Below are 13,040 nucleotides of genomic sequence, written 5' to 3'. Positions count from 1 at the left end.
GTACAAGTCTCTTACTATAGATAGGAGGGATATTCACAAGAAAAGATGCATTCCCTTCATTAAAACAATGCTAAGGCTCGGGAGTTTCAAGCTATTAAATATCAATAGTTTTGATTTATGTATTCATATAAATACAGGATTTGAAAAGACATCCTGCAGATTTTGTTCAGAAGCAAAGTTGAATACCTGCATGGAATTATGGATTAAGAAGTGTTTGAGAACTTTGTTGTATCTTTCCGGTGCCTACTGTTTCCAGTTTGCCTAATATTTTATCAGTACAGGATATATATATATATATATCAGTTATTTCTAGGAAAACATTAACAGTGTAATTAATAGTAGCAGAATACAACTGCATGTTAGAAGAATACTTTATGGCACGCAGAGGCCACATATTTCCCCAGCTTGATGTGGAAGTCTGCTGTTACAATACTTTTATTTTGAATATATGCATCACATTCAGTAAATGACCTTCAGCTTTTAAAAATGTAATTATTTGGTCTTTATGGTTCAACCCTTACAGCCTGGCAGCTTTGTCTACCAAGATCAACACGAAACTGTTGTGAATGCTGCCATGTGTTAATCATTTCTGCTCACATGTTGCACTGGGTTTTCACAGATCTTTTCTTCTATACTCCCTCTTTCATTTCAGACATGTTCAGAGATGTTTTAGGTATGTAACTTTAACTGTTCATCTACCAATATTTACTCAAAATCAATATGAGAACATGCATCATTGTTACATATATGTGGCCGGATAATTTCAAATACAAGTAAGAATTCTGCTCTTGTTCCTACTATTTATTTCTTCTAATAATGGTAAACAAAGGAAAGTATCTAATGAAATCATATGGATTTGTATGTATTAAAGTTTCACATGGTACCTGCATAGAAAATTATGATGTTTCTGATATGTTATTCATAATTTCATTTGCAAGCTGTAAAGTGAAACGTGGAAGCCAGTGATGGCAGAGCAATACTATTAAAATATACAAAAATAGAATATCAATAAAATAAAATTGCATGTAGTTTAAACATTTCTGCCCACAGTGAATACAGAGCTGTCTGAAGATGAAACACTCACACTAGAGTGTCCTTCAACTTCATCTATGTATGTATCGCCACTTAGAATGAAAATACATTGTATTCTATGTCCCTCCTCAGGAGGCTGGCTCACTACATAAGTACATGAAAGAGCATATAATATCATATATTATTTATTATACTATTTTGACAAGTACAATAAAAAATAGAATAATCTCTTCAGTTCAAACACTATTCAGTGCAGATACATTTCAAATATATCAGCTGCCTACAGACAGGAGGCAGTATTAGGTGTTTAAGTAGCTAAAGGCAACCTCTTATGAATAAACTCTCTTCCAATAATAAATCTCTGTATGTATATTTTCTCCCTATGATATCACAGTAATTCCTTTCAGTAAAAAGGTAAACAAGGAAATGACCCATTTGCAGTCAGTGGCTTCTGATTTAATCCTGCATTTCAATTACATATATTTACAGTACATGTATATATCAGCTTTCTTTCTCACCCAGAAACCCAGAAAACTAAAATATCAAGTCTCTCTTGTCTTATGATCTGACTTACAAGTACTCATATTTAGGATCTAAAGCAGTAAATAATACATTTTCTACTTAGGGAAGAAATAGTAGAATACATTAAATTTAACATAGCAGACCATCCAAGACATTGTCAAGACATATTTTCAGCATCATTTTATGGTTGCATACAGCAGCACCTTCAACCTTGCCTCCTCCCTTCCTTCAGTACATTCATTCTATAGTTTGTTTTTCAAGTGCTATAGGATCAAAAATGTTGACAGAGTTGAAATGATTTCCCATATTGGCTTCTGCTTAGATAATAATTACAATTTAGATCACTAGGTCTTCATCAGCTATCACACAATCTCAGTTCTCGCTACTACCTTGAAGATCATTCTGAATCTTAAGGGACAAATTGATTGTATACAAAACCTTTGATGTCACAACCACAATAGAGGGGTTCCTGATAGGAATACCTTACTCCTTCACAGTTCTCCAGCTTTGTATTTTTCCCTTGCACAACGATTCAGATTGCAGTCTTTCTTTGGATGATATCTGAAGTTAAACATATTTTGCACAGTTTTGTTTACTATTCAAAAGCCAAAATAGCATTTTATTATCCTTCTTTCAGTTTAATTAAAGGTGTTAAATTTGGTGTCTTCTCCATTAATTTAATTACCCTTTGTCACCAATATGTGCATCATTCCTTCCTGCATTTCTTCATCACACTTCCACAGACCAGTTAAGAGTCATTAAGACGAAAAAGGTACAAAAGGCTTAATATTCTGATATAAAATCCTACTTCTAAACTGCGATGAACTCTAGTGGAAAGAGAAGTAATTTTACATTTTATTTTATTTTTTCTAATTACTTTTCAATTCTTTTTTTATATTATTATTTTTTAAGAGGGAGGTGATCTATATGTAAAATCACTACATGTAACACATAAAAGAATAGATGATATTTAGGAACACAGAGCCTAGCTCCTGGATCTTACAGGACTTACAGGACCTTTTTTTTTTTTTTTTTGTCTACTATAAAAGTTTTCTTGAATGCTGCATTATATTAGAGAACTTTGTGGCAAAGCAGAAATTCCCTATTTAAGAAAATAAGATAGTAGCTTAAGAATGTAGCTTAAAAAGTAAAAACAAACAAACAATCAAAAAACAAAGGAAAACAAAACATCAGATGTCATGATCTGTTTAAGCAATATATTAGTTATTTTACTGCATTAGATTAACTCTACTTAAGAATTATTCTGATTAAGCTAAATATTAAGATACAGTAGCACACACAGTAAAATCTTGGAAACTGGTAAAACATTGTCCATTTCAAAATTTACTCAAACACTTAGCATAGTGTTTAAGAAGAAACCCAAAAGAAGTTCTTAAAAAAAAAAAAAATAATAATAATAATAAAATCACTACTGATTTTATGAAAGCATATTTTCCCATTTTTATAAAACTGCCCAGGTTTGGGCCCAGTTTAACTAGATCAAAGAGATTATAGAACTGGCTCTCAGAAATCCTTTTTGAGTTAGTACCTTGACTATTTTTGCATCTGGACTTTTGATAACAGTGGAAGCTTCAAAGCTCCAAGTGATTTCTGTCTCAGTGTTTGGCTTCCAGGCTGCCTTTCTCCAGGGAGGCACACACTGGAGCAATAAAACCTTCTCTGAATGTGAGCAGAGATTGCGCTTTTCCTCCACTGACACTGACAGGAGGCAAGGAGATGTACAAAGAGTGAAAGGCAGCTTTAAGGTGAGGTTATATGTTAGAATTGATGTAATGTAACAGTTTACTGCAGCAAAAAGGAGGAAATTCCTCCTTCCATTCCATTTCTCCAGCAGCCTCAGTCCCCCTGGTCCTTTCCTGATGTGATTCGGGTGTTAGATTCATCAGAACCTTAGCTGACATGATTAAGTTTCTAAACTATATATATTTTTCCTGCTGGCTTAGCTTTCCATCAGGCTTATCCTTAGAGTGGTTCATGGAGGGGGTTAAAAAACTCCAGCACAAAGCAAACTGCTGAAAAGACTATCCAGAAGAGGACAGTAACAGGGTAAGGACATAGCACCACATCTCTTTGGTGCTGACAAGATGCTAAAGTGGCTTAGTCATTGCATCATACACATGCATGCCCTCACTTCCTACAAAGAATAATGCCATTCTCCCAAACATATGCCTTCCAGTAATGGGCAGAAGAGGACTGTCTGTCCCACATAAACTAAAGTAATCTGAAGAGCCTTTGTAAACACAAGGGTGGTGGAGGAGGAGGCAACAACAGGCAACTATTTGATTGCAGAATAGGCAAAAATATTATATGATTGGTTGACACAGATTATAGTAAGAAGCTAAATATTGTCTTGAACACAGGATGGACAGAAGGAGAATGAAATTGACTGTAGAGCAAGGAAGACCAGATACAGGAGTGATGTTTAGGTAGTGTCAAAGTACTAAATAACTACTTTCTTAAGTTTATTAATGACTTTTTTTTTTTTCATGACTTCACAACATGGAGGAGACAGTTTATTAATCCCTTTTAGTCCTAGAATGTATACAAATAAACAGTTGTAAAATGCATATTTCTTCTATATTTCTTCAAAAACATCTTTTATTATAGGTTTATAAAGTCTTATAAAGTAGAACATGTTAAGTTTGAGCTTCGCTTTGATTCATCATTCAGCACCAGAAAAGTTCAACCTGAAAAACTCAAGTTGAGCAAAAAGGATAGCAGGAAATATTGGAGAAAGAAGGCAAAGTTTAGAGACAATTATCAATTCCTCCTTGATTCAGAGTGTACTTTGATTTTATAGAGAAATCTTTGATCATTAAATATACAGTAGTGGACTCCACATTTTAAAACACAAACATAAATGCTCCTTGGTTCATGTGAAAATATGTATTTGCCAAGGTTTCTTAATGTTAATTGCTATTCAGAAAGAAGTCAAATCAGGGCTTCATTTATTTTAAAACAAAACTGAGCATAATGACAACACATCTTAGAAATATATCCCAAGTAATTACCATATAGAATATGTATGTTTCATACTGTTTAAATAATGGAAATTTGGAATATAAAATAATTAACAAAAAGCAGTCAAAGAATTCTTTAAAATTATTTGAAACATTTTTTTCATCTGCTTTAAATTCTAATGAAACAGCTTTCAAAATTCAGAAGTTATGGACAATTGTAAAGTGTAATTAGTCTCCAGTAGTAGCTGGAAGAGCAAAACAAAGTACTTTTATGTCCAAAAAAATAATCTACCTTTCAAAGTCTTATAAATAGACACAGCTTAAGACGGAAACTGATCATTGTTTAAGAGCAAACAAGGATACTTAGGGATACACCCTAAGCCTGACTCTACTCTCATTACTCCATTGACTTCAATCTAATGACTTCCAACAGTAGAAGAAAGAAGCAAACTGGATATTAATTGACATTCAGAACAAAATATATCACTATAATTTCTTCAGGAAAGTTGTTTATCTCTCTATGTGAGAATGCTATTGCAATGACTACATTAAGATAAAAAAGCAATACTGAAGCTCCAAAAATGAAATAAGATTTTTAATTGCACCTGGGAAAAAAATGCTGCAAAGAGCCCTATGCATTTATTGGCAAGGAGATGCCAAACGTGGATGTTTTAGAATAACTTTCACCCTCAGCAATGTAAGAAGGAGAAGGAGAAGGAGAAGGAGAAGGAGAAGAAGGAAAAAAAGAAAGGAAAATTCCAGTGTTGTTCAATTTATTCATCAACAACCTGGATGATGGAACAGTGCACCCTCTGCAAGTTTGCTGATGACACAAAGCTCGGAGGAGTGGCTGATACCCAAAGAGGTCTGTGCTGCCATTCAGAGGGAACTTGACAGGATGGAAGGTTGTGCTGAGAAGAACCTCACAATGTTCAACAAAGGCAAGTGCAGGATCCTGAACCTAGGGAGCACCTGTCAAGGTGGGGCGTTTCCTACTGGAGTGCATCTCTGCAGAGAGGGACCAGAGGGACCTGGTAGACCATGAGCCAGCAATGTGCCCTTGGGGCCAAGAAGGAGAATGGGATCCTGCGCTGCATTCAGAAGAGTGTTGCCAGCAGATCAAGGGAGGTGATTCTCCCCCTCTACTGAGCCCCAGTGAAGCCACACCTGGAGTACTGTGTCTAGTTCTGGGCTCTTTTCTGTTGTGCTCAAAGAGAGGATGAGAGGCAACAGGCACAAACTGAGGCACAAGAGGTTCTGGCTGAATATGAGAGGGCATTTCTCATACAGGAAAAAAAGAGAGAAAAGAAAAAGAAAAAGAAAAAGAAAAAGAAAAAGAAAAAGAAAAAGAAGAAGAAGAAGAAGAAGAAGAAAAAGAAAAAGAAAAAGAAAAAGAAAAAGAAAAAGAAAGAAAAAGAAAAAGAAAAAGAAAAAGAAAAAGAAAAAGAAAAAGAAAAAGAAAAAGAAAAGAAAAAGAACAGAAAAAGGAAAGGAAAAGGAAAAAGAAAAGGAAAAAGAAAGAAAAAGAATTAAAAAGAAAAAGAGAAAAAGAAAAAGTGTAAGGGTAATTCTGTTGCAGAAAAAGGAGTGCGAACACTAAAATCTACAACAAAAACATTAGTAAAATAAACCTTAAACCAGATGCCTAAAAGTCCAAGTTTTCTTAATCTGAAATCAGGACTTTCCAGAAAGTGAATAGACGTAGTTATTACAGGTTTTCAAATGAGGTTTCATCTCATTTTCGAAAAATAAATACATAAATAACATTCTTTGGAAGCTTCTCAAAACAAATTACTTTGCTTACATTTTATCAAGCTATGGCTGGCCATAGAACAAAGGAATACAAATCCACTTTTAAAAATTAAACAAAAATAGATAAATTTGAATAATATTACTTGAAAGACATTGTTAATTAATTTAACCATGGACTTCTCAATATTTTTGTTAGCTATATACCTTTCAACAGGAAGAACAGCTACTTTGAAAATGCAAACTTTTTCTGTTAGGAGGATATAAGGAATCAAAGTTGTGTTATTATTCAATCCACATTCTCTTAAAAGATGAGGACAGAGGCATGAGAAGAGACTTCTGTTACTTTTATTTTTTATTTTTTTAATGCAAAGATGAATAAATATCTACTCAGTTGCTTAAATATAGCGGCTTAAATATGTGTCATGAATGAACTAAGAGCTTGGAAGATAGAGCACAAGACTTAATCAGAGGCCTGCATCTTTTTGGACTTAGATGTCGTATTGCTCTGCAGGGTAGCCCACCATTTAAGAAGGTACATCACAGTTTGAAAACATGCTGAAGATTTTCAACCAAAATAAGAGAGTTTTGCAAGCATGAACTATTTTTCTTATGTTCCCTGATTCTTTATGTGCTATACAGTCAGATGTGATTCTGAGGGTCCTTTCATTCTTTCCTTTCATTCTTGCTCTCCATTCCATCCTTTCATTCTTGCTCTCTCACAATTGTGAAATTATGTGTTTGAAAACCTTTGCTGTATGTCATTAGTCCTACTTAACTCTTAACAGTTCTGTGTACTAACTGATTGTGTTGCAGAGCTAATGGTCTGTGTATAAACTGTACTTGAAACAAAGGAATGCACTTTACAAATTCTGTAAAGTGACAAGGCAGTTCTGAAATCAAAAAAGACATGTAAAGGTTAGGAAAAAAAAAAAAAAAAGTTCAAAGGTCATGGTACAGTCTCATGTTAGAACTATCCAGTTCTTGTCTGAAAGCATTTATTCTAGTTTAGCAACTTCTATTTTTATCAAGGCACCCATGCCCTTCCTTCTCTAAGATGTTTTTCTGGTAGTAGCCTGGTAAAGTTCAAAGAATAGATAATGTGAAAGAGTCATGTTTTTTCTTTTTCAAAATCTTTAAAAGTGATGTTACTTATATTCTCTGTTTGGAATTAGGATGGTTAGCATAAATTCTATTTATAACACAAGCAAACAAGGGAGGGAAGTAGGTCTTCTAGTAGGTCTTTTTTTTTTTTTTTTTTTCCCACCAGACAGATTCTACGTAATATTTTAACCTTATTGATGTTCACTCCAAAAAAAAAATAAAAACCAACTAAAAAAAAATATAAAAAAACAACAGGGAAAAAAAAAAAAAATTGAAAAAAAAAAAAAAAAAAAAAAAAAAAAAGGTCAAAATTAATCTTTTATGATTAGTCTAGCACAAAGCAAAGAAGAAAGGAATGAAATCTAAGAAGCTATCAAGGAAGGAATACAGTCAACACTTCAGTTTACTCAAGCTAAGTAGAGCACAGAAGATAAGCTGTAGTGACCAAGGACTGCTGAAGAATGTGAACAAGACAGTGCCATTTGCTGTATTTCAGTAAGTTCCCCAGGGATTTTTTTTTTTTTTTTCCTGAAGAAATAAAAGTGGTTTTGCTTTGTTTTGTTTTGTTTGAAAAAATCTTTATCATAGGGAAGAATAAAAAACAGCACCTTGAAAGAGCACCTTGAAAAAAATAGCACCTTGGATTTAGCGCCTTGAAACAAAAATAAATAAATAAATAAATAAATAGATTTGTGCTTGGGTTTTCTTCCTTCAGAGATCTCAAGTAAAACCCTAAGAAATCAGAAGCAACTATTCCAAGTGTTAAGTGGGTTTCATCTGCTTATGCTATACCACATTTTATAAAGTAGTTTTTGACAAAAATATCCTAAAAACATTTAAGATGAACTCATGAAGTTCCAGACGCAAATAGTATAATATATGGGCACACTATACTTCTCTATCAAGAAGGGGTATAGCTGTGACTGCACAGCATACATAGATAAAACACAAAGCCAGCAATGTGAACATAAATATTGAATATAAAGCTATTATTCTTTATTTATTTCCTGATATTTAATATAACCCTACCATTTTATGTATGCATCTATGTATATAAGTATTTATTGTGTTTCATCTTACTTTGAAGAAAATATAATCAAATATATGTTGTTATATTGCTGCTGGTTACTCCCCAGTGCAATGTATTAGAGGCAATTATATTTAATTAGCTACTTCTTAAGTGATCCAACATTTAAGAAGAAATATATAATTGGACCCAAAGAAGACAATATTGAATAAGTACTGGAAAAGTTAGGTTTTTGTTAAAGCAGACTGTAATAAGAAATGCTCATATCACCTTCTGAGGCTTTGATGCTCAAAAGTGATTGCATAAAATTCTGAAACATCCACGACTGCCAGCATTTTAAGCGGGCTCTATATATTTGAACCAGAAGCTTGAGAGGCTGGGACAAACAAAGGCAGTGCAAATATTCCATTTAAAAAATAGCTTGCTGATAGAAGGAACCTCTAGGGAAAGTTTAATGAAAACCTCTTTGCCTCAGTCTTTCTGATGTCCATAGCAAAGGAAATACTTTAACAGAGTTCCTTGGAAATGGGACAGAAGCAATCTTTATTGTTTTTCTTTCACCCTTTTCAAGGCTCTGGAGGACAGAAACTTTCAGGTGTTGCATACATGAGCAACACATACTGATGGATTTTATTATTAATGTTTTGAAAATATTCCTTAAATAGTAGAAGCTAAACACACTAGAAAATGCTCATATCTCAGACTTACCAATTTTAACCCGCTATTGGCCTCTGAAATCTCCTTCTGCCCCTATCTTGTTTAACTATTACTACCATACTGCTTTCTTTTAGCAGTACATAAAAACTATGACAACCATCTGACACATGCAACTGAACATCCAGTTCAGAATATCCACTGCACTACCAAGTGCTCCATACACAAGCTCATACATTGTTTACTTTTGGGAGCATGCAACAGCACAGCAAGTGCACTGGAGAAGAAGCTACAGGTATGACTTTTTTTTTTTTTTTTTTTTTTTTTTTTTTTCTCCTAGGACTTTACTCTTGCCTAGCCCGGCATCTGTCTTTTTGTGTTCAAATCTCAGAGCATGTACTCAGGTAGGGTGTAAATTCAGGAATAAATAAAGGCCCAGACTTGAATACGGCAGTGCTTTTTCCATATCTGCAGCAACTCCCGCGCTTGGAACTGTTCAAAAATGTCTGTCTGTTTCTGCAGTTTAGAGAGATCTTTCATTTTTAGGTCAGCCTGCCTCACAAGCTGCACTGACAGACATACAGTAAGATTTCCAGACTAGGAGGCAGATGCTGTACCTCTTATTTAAACACAAAAGTTTAAAATGCAAGAAATTGCCTTACATATTTTGTTTTAAACACATGCACACACACACACATTTTGGTATATAATCCTTGTGCTTTACTAAGAAGCTCCTGGAGTCTGGCAGCACAGATGCAACAACAGGCTTCTGTTGCATATCTCACATTGGAGATTTTGAGAATTAAATATCCTGCTTCCCCATGCAAAAGGGTAGAATATCACAGCATAAAAGAAAATATGTATCTCCATAATTAATTTGTCATACTTTAAGTTCTGTCCTTACCCCCATTTGGAAAATATTTTGAGATAAATAGTTACCCATAACAAATATGAGAATTATGATTTTGCTTTTCATTATTCATTGCTTCAGAAGAAAAAAAATAATAAAAATAATATCTGGCCAGTTACTATTAACTTGTGGCAATATTTTATGCAGTACAATGGATTTTTGCTTTTTTTTTGTTAAAAGGTTGGCGTTATTATTTGCCTGGGGGGGAAGGTGGGGGGGGGGGGGAGGGGGGTTGCTGACAAAGCACTTGGCAGCAGGTACAAAACATCTATGGTAAGCATATCAGAGTATTTTACCAGCAAATATGCTGCAATAAAGTGCTATCATACAATCCATACATATTACTTAGTTAACATTTTTCTTAACATACCTGGATTACTAGTTCATTATATCACTACCTGATAAATAGTGTGGGTAATGAATTGAGAGAGTAACTACATACCTTCAGGAAGAACCTGCCCGATAACAATAATCCATTAGAAAAAACTGGCAGTATCCTCTGATCTATTGCCCGCAAAGCTATGACTTGATGGAGAGTTTCATTCCCTCTGCTCAACACTCCAGAAGAAAATCAGCACAATTTAAATATTTCTCAGGATGTGACAGCTCTCTAGATCCCTGGTTGCATTCTGTTCCCAGGGGTTGACAATCTGGTGTTCCAGTGTGCACAGAGCAGTGAAGATGAATTGAAAAAGCTTGAGATAAATTAGGGATGGCTAAGTTAAAATTGTCTCTGCTCCCGAGTCTCTCATCTGCAGTCTGCAAACCTATTTTGCTGTGAAAAAGCTAGATGGCAGGCTGCTTCAGTGAGTTCTTCTTAAGCGACAGGGAGCATTTTCAATGAAGAAAAATTCTCCCATTATCTAAGCTAATGTGACTGCAGCTAAATCTAGTCTTTAAAGTGTCTACTAGCATGAAATTCATTCCCAATGTTACATTCTTTCAAGATACAGGTAAAAAAATAAAAATAAATAAAATAAAATGAAGGGGAAAAAAAAGAAAAACAAAACAAAACAAACAAACAAACAAACAAACAAACAAAAACATAGGACCACCCTAGATATTTCTGTCTGAAAGAAATATTCAAACTTTTTTAGCTGACAAGTGATAACATGATTTTTGATATAGCTGTGTCCGGTAATCTAAGTAGGAGAAATTTTCACTGTTTCACAAACTTCCTTGGCCTATACTCAAATTATCCTTCTGCTAACTATTATTTCTGTTTGGCTTTTAATGGTTATCTGACTCATGGTCAGCCTTCAGTCCGCCAGGAATCCCAGGTCCCTCTCTGCAGAGCTGCACTCCAGCGGATAGGCCTTCAGCCTGTGCTGGTGCTTGGGGTTATTCCTCCCTAGGTTCAGGACCCTGCACTTGCCTTTGTTGAACTTCATAAGATTTTTTACCATCCAACTCTCCATCCTGTCCAGGTCCCTCTGAATGGCAATACAGCTCTCTGGGGTATCAGCATCTCCTCTGAGCTTTGTGCTGTCAGCAAACTTGCTGAGGCTTCACTCTATTCCATCATCTGGGTCATTGATGAGTAAGCTGAACAAGACTGGACCCAGTACTGAGCCCTGGGGGACACCACTAGCTACAGGCCTCCAACTTGACTTTGTGCCACTAAGCACAACCCTCTGAGCTCTGCCGTCCAGCCCGTTCTCAGTCCACCACATTGTCCACTCATCTATCCCACACTTCAGGAGTATGTCATTTAGAAAAAAAAATTCATGGTTACTGAGAGAAAAAGTGTTCCACTTCAGCTGTGATTCTTATGTCAAACTTTTTCATTTGTTTTCATTTTCAAGTATTCCCAGCTGGTTGAGGAAGGTAATCCCTTTCCTGGGATCACCTTCAGCCCTGGTGAGACCACACCTGGAATATTTTGTCCAGTTCTCATCTCCCCAGTGCAAGAGAGACATGGAGCTACCTCTGAGAGTCCAGTGAAGTCACCACAAAAAAAAAAAAAAAAAATTAGATGACTGAGAGAGCTGGGCCTGTTCATCCTGGAGAAGAGAAAGCTCAAGGAGGATCTTATCAATATATATAAATACCTGCAGTGTGGGTGCAAAGAAGATGGGGCCAGGCTCTTTTCAGTGGTGCCCAGTGACAGGATAAAATGCAACAGGCACAAAATAAAATGCTGGAGGACTTCTTTACTGTGAGGGTGACTTAGAACTGCAAAAGGTTGCCCAGAGAGGCTGTGGAGTCTCCTTCCTTGGAGATCTTCAAAAGGACATGGTCTTGGGCAACCTGCCCTAGGTGTCTCTGCTTGGGCAGAGGGACTATTCTGTGATTTCCAATTTGTTTAGGAACAACCAGAACCCTCAGTTCATAGCGCCAGTGATCTTTTTTTTCTGTTAAAATGTTTACTAGTTTTGTTAAGATTTTTGTTAAGATTATCTTAAAATTCTTTCTAAAATAGGGGTAGATTTAATTACTTTTTCTTCTGCTCACACAGGTACAATATCTACTGCTAAAGACAGAGAAACTGCCCGGAAAAATCATTACCCAATTGATCAAGACCTCACTGCGTGACAACCCAGCTGTAAAATTCCCAAAGTCATCCCTCCTTCTCAGTAGGATAAAGCTTAATGGAAAACTTCAGTGCTGAAAGTCACCTTCTAGCCTTAAAGACAGGTTTGGTTTGTGTGTGATCTTTATAAGTTTTAGAGAAAACATCACTCACGTCTCCCCTCTTTCTTTTGCTACTTCTTCCTGGAACAACCAGTGGCTTAGAGCCTCAGTAACTTGTGTCAAATAGCCACACCAGTATCTCAGCTTCCATTCATGAAAATCTACAAGTTTGAACAACAATAGAAAAAATAATAATAATTTGTCATTTATAATAGTATCATTATTTTACAAGGTGCAGTTTATGCATATTAAATGGTTTGAATATGCAACAACAAAAAATCAGTTTCTAGGAGGCTTGGTTTTAGATTTTTGGATGTGATATGGAAACAAGTTGAGAAGCAATTTCACCAAAATTTCTCAGTGAAATTCTCAGCTTTGATCACAGATTTACTGCAGCATTCTCTTCTTAAGGGAATGGGGGTAAGGG

General features: G+C 35.3%; 1 protein-coding gene across 1 annotated transcript in view; it reads right to left on the bottom strand.

The window, feature by feature from the left end:
* The window catches only part of MGAT4C (MGAT4 family member C), a 404,287-nt gene extending 393,545 nt beyond the window's left edge, over positions 1–10,742 (bottom strand). Inside the window, exon 1 of the mRNA XM_035337914.1 lies at positions 10,422–10,742. The gene's annotated coding sequence lies outside the window, so the exon portion shown is untranslated. The remainder of the gene's footprint in view (positions 1–10,421) is intronic.
* Positions 10,743–13,040: the final 2,298 nt, after the last annotated feature.

This window comes from Oxyura jamaicensis, chromosome 1 (genome assembly GCF_011077185.1).
Source record: "Oxyura jamaicensis isolate SHBP4307 breed ruddy duck chromosome 1, BPBGC_Ojam_1.0, whole genome shotgun sequence".
NCBI lineage: Eukaryota > Metazoa > Chordata > Aves > Anseriformes > Anatidae > Oxyura > Oxyura jamaicensis.
This window is presented reverse-complemented; position numbering and strand designations above follow the sequence as displayed.